Source organism: Rhipicephalus microplus, chromosome 4 (genome assembly GCF_043290135.1).
Source record: "Rhipicephalus microplus isolate Deutch F79 chromosome 4, USDA_Rmic, whole genome shotgun sequence".
Taxonomy (NCBI): Eukaryota; Metazoa; Arthropoda; class Arachnida; order Ixodida; family Ixodidae; genus Rhipicephalus; species Rhipicephalus microplus.
The window spans coordinates 120,934,509-120,946,107 of NC_134703.1; positions in this window are offsets into that span (position 1 = coordinate 120,934,509).

The window sequence follows — 11,599 nt, forward strand, 5'->3', positions numbered from 1 at the left end:
TGAGTGCAGAAGGGCACCCATGCAATATACGTGTCTGAAACTTTTCTGGATGATATTTTTAGAGGCAGGGGGGGGGGGGGGGTTGAAATTTATTTTGAAGCCTTTCCTGCCTGCATCAAGTCTGCTTTAGAATAATCAGCACGGTGGCCTCTAAAATATGTACTGGCCGAGGGTCTTACAACATCGCGACCACAGCTAAATCCGAAGCCACGTGTCGGTCTGTACATTCAAGCGAGGCCACGTGTCAGTGTTTGTATTCAAGCGCGCTTCTTGGACGGTGCGCGTCGTCTTTGTTGTCATCACCTGCTAGCACCCGAGCACGTGCGGCTGGCTAATTAGCTACTTGGCTGGATGGCATACTTCGCCAGTTAGGCTAGGAGATGCTATGACCAAGCTAATTACGCCAAGTCCGTGCTGAGGAAGCAATGTAAAGCTATAACCGGGCTAACTAAAAGATATTAGTTGATAAGTCAACTAAACTATGCTAATTAAAGTGACGTTACTCATGAGCACGCTTAGTAAAATAATGCTAATTAGCACTTACTATTAGTTTGATAATTATTATCCTGCTAATCAAAATCACGTTTAATAGCTTGATAGTGATCACGGCCTTGTAATTTGGCCCGCGATAATTGCCTTTTAATTGAAGCCTTACCAATGAAGACAAGAAAACTCAGCGTACTGGTCATTAAGCCTCCGTCAATTAGCTCAATCAAACTTAAGATAGAGCTGATGCAGTCTTCACTTCGAAGCCGATCACGCATATGAGTAGACGACCAACTCAAAAAATTGCAAGGCGCAAAGTGATCATCAGCTCCTCGGCTCCAGTTTTGCACAAGTAGTGTAAGATCACCGAATTATTTTATATGCAAACAAGCTGCCGCATAGCGCTCACTGCATAGCGCTCACTAACAGTCACACTGGCTCCATCAGAGTCACGAGCCTAATGCAGGCCTTATCAATATCAACGAGTTTGTATCCGAGTTCATGCGTCAATCACTTTCTTTGACAGACGCCCGCGGCGAAGATCGGGTTCGCCCATCACGTTGGCTCGGGCCGAAGAGAAATACTCACGTCGAGTGGCACGATTAATCTATCAGCTTTGTCGCGCAGAAGGAAAAGTGGTATTACCACGTGGCTACAATGCTTCGAATGGAATTTCACCGTGCTCACGACGCATCTGCGTTGCAGCCGTGATGCGAGCGTCCCTGGTAACCACCTGTCCTTATATTTATCTGCAATATTTGATGGGAACAAAATTTGCAGCACTAGAGTGCTACCTGTGCACCCTTGCTGCCTTGGAGAGTGGAAATCGTTATGCGGCAGGTGGAACGAAAGAGCCTGTCCGAAAAAGTACAAACACCCACGAACAAGCCTGTGGGAGGCTCATGTTGAGTTGGCAAAAGATAGTATACGGCAATCATGCTGACGTTTCTGCACTGTTGAAATGTCGACTGAGTGGCGACGCTGACGTGTTCACACCCGGTTTTTCTCTGATAACCATTGCACATGTCCCACAAGCGTTTCCATCGCCACGCTCATTCTCGTAGCCATTTTTTCAACGCTGCTATCACACGCTCCGCCGTGTATTCATGCCATAGCCACTGCAGAGCAAGCACGGAGCAAACTCGTCTGCCCGAGAAGCTCGGGCCATCCTGCATCACACCCCAGGGCCATAGATTGAAAACAGTCAGGGATGAGAGTTACTAGAGAGTAACTTAGTAAGTTGTGATTCACTGATGACATTGTCTTGATGAGGGACTCGGGGGACGAATTACAGCTCATGATTGCATAACTGGACGTGGAAAGCAGAATAGTAGGTATGAAAATCAGTATGCAATAAACTAAAGTAATGTGCAAATGTCCGCAGAAAATAGCTCTTTGCCATAGGGGGAGAGACGCTGGAAGTTGTAAAGAATATGCCTACTTAGGACAGGTAGTAACCGTGGCGCCAAATGATGAGAGTCAAATAACTAGAATAATAAGGATAGATTGGATCACATATTAGGAAATCATTCTGAATTCATGGATGGTAAACTTACCACTAATTCTCGAGAGGAAGGTATTCTTGTCGGTACTTTCCTACGGAGAAGAAATCTTGTTGCTTGCAAGGAGGGTCCAGCTTAAATTGAGGACGACGCAGTGAGTGATAGAAAGGAAAAGGATAGGTTGAACATTAGGAGACAATAAGAGTACAGAGTGGTTCCGGGGAAAAATGGGATCGAGAAAATCTTAGTTGTAGTCAAGAAGAAATGGACATGGGCCGGGCATGTAGCGCGAGGCATGATAATTGCTGGTCGTTGAAGGTATCTGACTAGATTTCCAGAAAAGGCAAATGCGCGAGGGGGAGAGAGAAAGTCAGGCGGGCAGATGAGAAAAAAAAACAGCGTTGGCACTTATAACGGGGCACAAGAAATCACAACACTGGCTTCATTGGTGAATTATTGAGAAGCCTTCGCACTGCAATGGGCGCAGTCAGGCTGATGATTACGGTAATGAAGTTCGGGGACATTTTAAACAGAGACAAACCATAAAATTCAAAATATTTACTTTACACGTAAGAAAACCTGTAATAATTTTAGCACCTTCAAAATAAGACGGTCATTTTATAAGCAGCATGTTTTATTTTGGCGTTTCACTGCTACTCAGCCACTTCAACATCTTCAATCAGTTTTTGCGAGCATTAGTAGGTGCTCTAAAGACGTTTTACCACACTGCCCATATTGTCACGTGACATTATCTGTAATCACGTGACAATATTCAGAAAAACAATTATTTGCTTGGCAGCAGGTCGCCACAACACGGTGTTACGACCGGAGTTTTCAGCCTCCCACTTCGGTCATCAGTCGTTGAGGCTCGGGCCTGGCAGCTCTCGTCGTGGGTATGTGGCCGCCTCAACCGCACCTGTTCAGCTCATCTTGCAGGGACGCAGGCGTTCCTAGAGAGATATCATACAGAAGTTTATTTACATAGAAGAGAAATGAAGAAGAGAGCTACATTCTGACAATCTCGTGTCGAAAAGCTATACGATGAAAAAAGCTCTGAATCAGAAAGAGCTCCTGTAGTATCCCGCAAGGGCTGATTACTAAGAGTCTCGTTTCCTCAGATCCATGGATGAAGTAAAGGTATCGAAATCGCTGTCTAATCTCAGAACGCACAGCACTTCCGACGGTGCCGTCCTCACCCGTATACGTCAGCGTCAGTGACTGTGACAGAGTCACCACACTTCGACGGTGGCACCATGGTGTCCCTCTGCCGGCTTGAGAAGCAAACTGGGGCTATGGGTCGCATGCTCCTTCCGACTCATTCAAACGACCCCTGATCTCAACATTCAATATGTGGGATGCGTTTTTACCCGTAGCAACGGCACTGTTTCTTCCAGTTAATAACGTCGTGACCAAAACCAATTATGGCCGACTCGTCAAATACTTACGACGCCGGACTTCCAGAGGGCCTCTCTTCTCGTTTTGGGATGACAATACACGAGCTAAAGTGGTTTTCAGCAGGCCGGCAGCCCTTCGACGACAAGTTGGAAGTTCACGGAATAGACTGGAGAAAACTTTATTTAAACCTGCAGATTAGCGGCCGAGCCTAGGTCACCCGGGTGGTCACGGTAAGTTTAACCTTTTGCCGCTTCCCGGACCTGTTGGATGCCGCTCTCATTTTCGGCCCAAGCACCGAATTTAACATTAAGGACATTTACAGCGAAAGCTGTATACGGCTAGGAGAAACAAAAAACTGTTCGGCATCGGTGTCACGAGTGGTCTCCACTGGCTGTGCTATGAGTTACGTCGTTCTCAGTGTCGCACCAAAGCACGCACGCGGCTGCGTTGTAAGCGTCGTCGTCCATCCCGTTGTAGCCGGCTTGCTGAGCACGCACGCATCAGTTTCTACAGAACCTTTTCACATAGGTTAGCCACGGACAACTCTAGAAAAGCGCTGACTATGGAGCGTGATGGATCTTGCTTTCACCGGGCCGATGGTGCCGTCCGGGCACAAAAATAGGCCCGAGTAGCAGAGTGCAAGCAGCAACGGCGCAAGGATGATCAAGCAGCCATCCAGGCCACACTAAATCACAAACGGGATTGCAAGCGCCACTGGCGGGCGGATTCTGCAAACCACTGAATCAGCTGCGACGTCTATGACCGCCTGTGGTTCGAGAATAACCGCTGTGATGAACGCGTTACGAAATAGATTCAACCACTCATTACACTGCTCTGTGGCCATGATCATGCAAGGCACAATGGGCGGCATGTGGAATGAACGCTGTGGTAAACCTGATTCACATGTGTGGTTAACATTACAAATCATGAACATGCAACCAGTAATCGTGAAAAGATTCAGAACTACGCTGGGTTGAACCCAGTGCTAAACACCGGGGCCGTGCGTTACAGGTTTCGCTGGTTAACCATTTCTACGGAGTGCTTGGCAGTGAATATTGTTTCTTCAATCTAGCTTTCTAATTTGGTTCTCGCTGCCTTGGACACTTACTATGAGTGCAAAAATAGACAACAGAAATAGTTTTTTTTGTCCCAAGCATTACGTATGGTGCCGCTGCGCATGTCAATTGAAACATTGCATTCATAAGAAGAAAATTACGTGAAAGTTTTCAAGATCAGATTTTTGTAAAACTAACCAAAAAAGATGGTCAAAAATCACTGTTTCGCCGTAGAGGCGAAACGTTCAGCGCACTGTTCAGGTATAGTTGGTGCACGAAAAGAACAAACACACAGAGAGCGAACATAGAAAGTTTTACAGTTCGACGCCTAACGCGCTGCTCAAACAACAACGATTCATGAAAGGTACTCACTGAGCAATCATTCTGTCAACTACAACGTAACCATTCCGGTGCCTGCCCAAGACTTGCAATTTTCTCCACCACGAGTTAAGCGCGAGCGCGCTCGGGCTTCTACTCCACGCCTCCCCCGGGCAGAGTACGCGTGGAATGCGAGTGCATTAGTGCACGCGCGCGACGAGTGGTGCACCAAGAGAGCCCTTTGCGCCATCTCGCTGTTCATGAGACCGCGCTGATATTTGCCCTCGAGGATGGGGTTCGGTCCGGCGACCTGTGGGTCAGCAGCTGAATGCCTTAGCCATTAGACCAACAGTGTGGGTGAAGCGCCGTGCCAATATGTCCTTCTACGCCAAGTATGGGTTAAGTAGGGCTTGTTTACGCAATATAGAGAAAAAAATCAAGACTTTAACATACTTGGCAAATGGGCGAGTAAGTATTTGGACATATAAGTCATTGCGAGTACCGCAACCAGACAGGATATCAGATAGAAAGAGAGTCACGCGGGCGCAACACTGTTGCAACACTAAATAAGCAACACATTTGAGTAAAATTGCAACATTCAGTGCAGATTCTGTTGAACCAATCAAAAATGTTTAGCAGCACAGTGACGGCTGAGCAGGCGACGTGCAGCATTGAGTCTTTGCATGCTACCAATATTTCCTGATTTATGCTCATTTGATCGTTTTATAACCACGCACCCTTCTTGTTCCTAATATATGTTAATGATATCTATATGTGCCTTCAGCCTAACATTAACATGAGATTATTTGCTGACGACTGCATAATCTACACCACTATCTGCACAACTGATGACCAGCTTAGACTTAATACCACACTAGCTATTATTGCATGTTGGTGCCTCGAGTGGGGAATGGAAATTAACGTGTCAAAAACAGCTTGCCTTAGCGTAACTCGCAGAAAAACAATCCAGCATTTTAGTTACAATTTGGTCGGCACAAACATTGCAAGAAACGACGCTGTTAAATACTTAGGCGTTACCTTTACAAGTAAACTGAAGTGGGATGCACATATAAGCAGCACATACACAAAAGCCTATCGCCAGCTAGGGTTCCTGCATCGAAAACTTGCATTGGCGCCTTCTAATGTAAAACTGACAGCATATAAATCTCTCATAAGGCCGATCCTCGAGTACGCCAGCATTGTTTGGAACCCCCACCAAAAATATCTTTCTAACAAATTAGAAATCGTCCAACGCAAGGCCCTTCGCTTTATCTATTCTTAGTATTCGAGGCATGACAGTGTCACTGAGCTGCGCAGGCGGGCATGCTTGCCGACCCTTGCAGCCCGTCGCCGTGTCTGTTCCTTAAAGTTTATTTTTTTTGTATCACAACGGTTTAAACATAGATAAAGACAACTATATAAAGCCGCCTAACCATCACTTCCTTCCTACCAACCACAATAAGTGCATCAGACAATTCATGTCACGCTGTGACACTTTTAAATATTCATTCTTCCCGTCAGCAGTGGAAGAGTGGAACAACTTGCCACGTGAATGCGTTAATCTTTCCTCTGCAGATTCATTTGTTCGGAATGTAGAAAGCCTGTTTTATGAAGACTAAAAGCAACTTTTGTTTTTTGATGTTTGTGAGCGCTTCCAAACACACTGATCACTGTATCCCTGCTGATACCTCGATGTTTTGTGGCCTGTCCATGATTTTGTACAATTGCTTTCAATGTTCAAATTTTATTTTCACCATCATCTCGTGATTCTGTTTCTTCCGCTATGTGCGATATTGCCTGGTTTGTACGCGACTGTGTATATTTGCCAGCCCACCCTGTATGAGCCTCAGAAAGGCTTACAGTAATAAGTAAATAAAAATAAATAAAAATAAACAAGAACAGACGAGGCGACGTCCGAACATTTGGCCACTATGTTCCTACAACGGAAGTTTCAAAGCCTAGCTAAGTATCAGCTACTCCTACCGCATCGCTTACAAATTAAAGTATTACTGAAATTTAAAACGCAGAAAATGCATCATGAGATAAATTTTTCGCGTTTTCACGAGATTTCCATTTTTAAATCAGAAAAATCTTATTGAAACGCGCAAATGCTGAGTAATAGCACGCGACAGCAACTTAGGTACGCTCGCTCTACATGGAACAACTTTCTGGCCGAGTTTTACAGGCGATCGCACGAAACACCAAGCGTGAACAGCACTAAACGCAATGCGATGTTCATGATGACCTCAAGCGAGGTTGTGATCATCACATGGCGGCCTCGACAATCAAAATGTGCATTTGCGTTACAAACAGCACTTTCTTTTTATGTATAGTCACATTGCCACAGAAATAGTATAGTACTTCACATCATTAAGTTTCCTTTCTTTCGAACGCAGTTATTAAGAGTGTGCACTCGCAACACAAAAAGCACGTAGTTTCACGGAAGAAACAAGTGTGTCGGTCATCTTGAAGCTGAACCCTGCGAGAACCTTTCAACGGGTGATTAGGTTGCACTTGCGTAGACACACACACAAAAACTAACGTGAAAAATTTATTCAAAATAACTGACCATGTCTCCTCTGCTTCAAACTTTTGGGCAACATTGACGAATTCGTACAGGCTGCCACCTACCAAAATGGCTGCCTCGACAAACAGAACGCACGCAAGCTTCCCGTGCTCCAAGGTCCAGATATGGTGGCATTGTTTGGACTTTGATATGTTTCTCCGCCGTACGAGAGCTCAGTTTTTCATAAGCTGTAGTCATAAGGTGCAGTTACAATCGAAAAAAAAAGAGAGCGTTGGTACGGCGCGCGATATTTCAGAGTGTCCTACTTAAATAACTTTTGCGATGTTGACCCTGAGGTGAAGAACGGTTCTGCTCGCTGGTTTGTTCTTGTCCAAACGGGCGTATACTTGGATACACCCTTCCGCCCACCTCAAAACTTCAAATGCGAAGCATTTCTTACCGAACTTTGGCGACTTTGCGCTTATCTATCTATCTATCTATCTATCTATCTATCTATCTATCTATCTATCTATCTATCTATCTATCTATCTATCTATCTATCTATCTATCTATCTATCTATCTATCTATCTATCTATCTCTCTATCTATCTATCTATCTATCTATCTATCTATCTATCTATCTATCTATCTATCTATCTATCTATCTATCTATCTATCTATCTATCTATCTATCTAGCCGCCTACGACATTGAGGTTGTTTCGTTCACATGGCTTGTTGCAAAGCTGGTATGGTATGATATGATTGCATGGCGAACACAAGCGACAGACCCTAACATGCCTGCATTCCAAGCTCAAGACTCACTCGCGGGCGTTTCGTTAGCTTAACTTATAACAAATTGGGTATTACGGGACTTCAATAGATGACGAAGGTAGGATACTGGTGCAAACAGGATAAACATGTGTGTCTTATACCAACATGACTACATGCTACGTTCATGATGCGCTCGTGGCCGTTTTGGTATAAGCTTCACTTATACCAAATTTGGTATTATGGGACGTGAATGGATGACGAAGGTATGATACTTGTGCAAACATGATAAACATGAGATGTCTGTCACCAAACAAGACTACATGCTACGCTCATGATGCGCTCGCGGCCGTTTCTATAGCTTAACATGTAGCAAGCTCGGTATTGGACGATGCGAACGAACGACATAGGAGAATGACAGATACAAACATAATATACATGACATGCATGTCATGTACAACCATGACTACATGCGACAGTCACTATGTGCTCCAGTCGTTTTGCTCACTTCACATGTGCCAAATTTAGTATTACTTGACGTCATTAGATGACGAAGATATGTGACTGGTGCAAAAATGATAATCATGAGATTCGTGTCATGTGAAAACATGACTACAAGCCACAGTTAAGGTGTCAAAACGTTTCGACGTGACGTAATGCGCATGATCACCATCGTTCATTTCGTCGTGTCATGCCAGCGTTGCCACGCCAGGCACCGGTCCTGCCGTATACTCGAAGGCGTGCACCTGCGGTGCGTTGTTTTGACGCATGTGCGTTTTAGCGCGTCCGGCGTCCATCCGCCACAGAAAGAGGGCGACGCAGTGTTCTTTGGTTAACGCATCAGCGCGAAATGCAGCATCTTGCATTTCCCGCCGTTTGCCGTTGTTACACGCCGACAGACGGTCGTCACACCGTTCGAGCCTGGCGTCAGACAATAGAGTGCTCGCGTTTTGCTAACGTAGTGTCGCTGGACCCAGCGTGTGCTACGTAACCACTACATTGGAGTTGATTGGGCCCATCCTGATGCGTTCGCGACTGTTTTGCTAGCTCCACATATACCAAATTCGGTGTTACGTGACTTCATTGGTTGATATGGTGGTGGTGGTGGTAATGGTGGTGTTAGAGCAGGCGGGGTTAGCCTTGCCTGCATGGCCGGCAATCGTTAAGCCTTTCATTGGTTGACGAAAGTATATGAATGGTGCAAACATGATAATCTTGACACGCGTGTCATGTGAGAACATGGCAACATACAATGCTCATAGCATGCTCGCGGTCGTTTCACCAGCTCCACATATACTAAACTTGGTATCACGTCACATAAATAGATGAAGAAGGTAAACGACACAGCCAAACATGATAATCATGTCGCGGAAGTCATTTACGGCATCATTTACCTCCACCTTGAAGCGTCGTACTGATTTTAAAGCGTCATATCAACTTTTCTCACTCGTTCTACGCATATCATCGTTTCCCACTGTACGTGGGATCTGCCAGCTATTTTTGTTCAGTTACTCCCATTTTGCATCTGTTCAAATGTCATATTTTCATATTTTTGACGACCACGAAAAACTAGCGGTTTCAGCCCATTTTATCCCCCCGCCAAGGGAAGTCGCACATCGGGCTTGGGGGTGAAAGAGAATATCACCTCCTGAAATCGCCCTTATGGAATAATTTATATTTACAGTGAACGCAGATACTTCGCCTTTCACCGCTTGCACACAGAAACTAGGAGCGTATATCCTCCAATTTGAAACATCTAGAAGAAAGAAAGCAATGCAAGATTCAAACAGAATTAATCCGGCATGGTGTACTAATAGATACAAGAGTTTTTTGCTTTTTCTTTCGTTGTTTTTCAAGGCTTTGCTGAGTCACTGTAGTTTTGTGTACAGCTGGAAGGATGCAGTGCATCAGGTCTTAAGAATATCAATTAACGCATTTTCGCCACATTTTTTCAACGTTACTGCTTCCTATCACTTATTATTGTAGAGATCATTCGTTAACCACTTGCATATAGTGTGACAAGAAACCACTCGCCTTTTGTGCGTAAAGTCGCCTCGTTCTCGATATTGGGCTTGTTTTTTTAAGCCATTACGACGCTATTCCGGCTTTTGGCCTCTGATAGCGTTCGTACGCGCCTAAACACACAGACACATACACGCTTGCGTGTTCAGAAAAAGTGGTTAATGATTTAGAGTACTTGGTACTCTACTATGGGAGAGCTGAATGCCGTCGCTAAGAAAAATAGCTGACATACTTTAACTGCAAACACGGTGTATGCAAAAAAAAAGTTTGCTCATGCAGCTCCTTTTCGTTAACTGTTCTCCGTATTTTATTTCGTATGAGCCCTCTCTTGAATGTTAGTTTCACGTTCCTCATAAACGGTGTTAGTGCGTGTGTGAACATCTTTTTTTTATTGCTGCACTTCAAATATGTTTCCATTGCTTTGAGCATCTGTATACTTTATGTGACGACAACGAAAATGAACAAACCTACACAACGGATGACAAACATGGTCGCTGTTGGGACTACGTGCTCTGCGGCTCGATTGGGCGAAGGCGGGTCTGTGAACCACAGCTGGCTTTGCTCCGAAACGTGTGAAGTGAGTGAACGCAGGCAGAGCACGTTTCTCGCCAAGGTGTCCAAGTGCTCTGAGGAGAAGGCCTGAATTTTAACACAGGAAGACCTTCACGATTGAAGCGGCTGTGAAAGGTGTGAGGAGGACAATGCATTGGCTGGTACAAAAGCAGCCAACCCTTGCACAAACCATTCCGAAATGGGTATAGGCGGTGGAGAATACCTTGTAGCAGCCTGCGAGGCTGAACGCAAATATTTCACGTTATCTTCAACAAAAGGTGTGCACTTGTCCAAATATGACCTTCATGGAAGCAAAAAAACGCTAAATTACACATGCACCTGTGGACGAATACTGAAATGAAAAGATGGGTGAGCCGTATAGTAAGTTTTCATGTGAAATATATAGTACAGGTAGTTTTTCAGAGCTTTAGAACCTTCAAAAATATTGGCAGACCCCACGTACAGTGGGAATCGATGATATGCGAAGCACGAATGAGAAATGTTGATATGTCACTTTAAAATCAGCACAAAGTTACGAGTCGGAGGTAAATGATGCTGTACATCATTTCCGTGCCATGATTATTGTGTTTGGATGTGTCGTTTACCTTCGTCATTTATTTACGACACACGACAACAAAATTAGTACATGTGGAGCTTGCAAAACGGCCGCCAGCACATTATGAGCGTCCTATGTTGTCAGATTCTTACATGACACGATGGCCATGTTTACACCTATCGAATATTTCGTCATCCATTGGCGTGACGTAACACCAAATTTGTTTTACTTGGAGCTAGTAAAATGGCCACGAGCAAATAATGAAGGGCCCAATATACTCCAATGTAGCGTTGGCACGCGCGCATTCTGGGCACAGCGACGCTACGTTATCAAAACGCGAGCACTCTATAGTCTGACGCCAGGCGCGACCGGAGCGACCAGCGTCCGTCAGCGCGGCCCGACGGTAACCGGTGCGAAATGCGACATGCTGCATTTTGC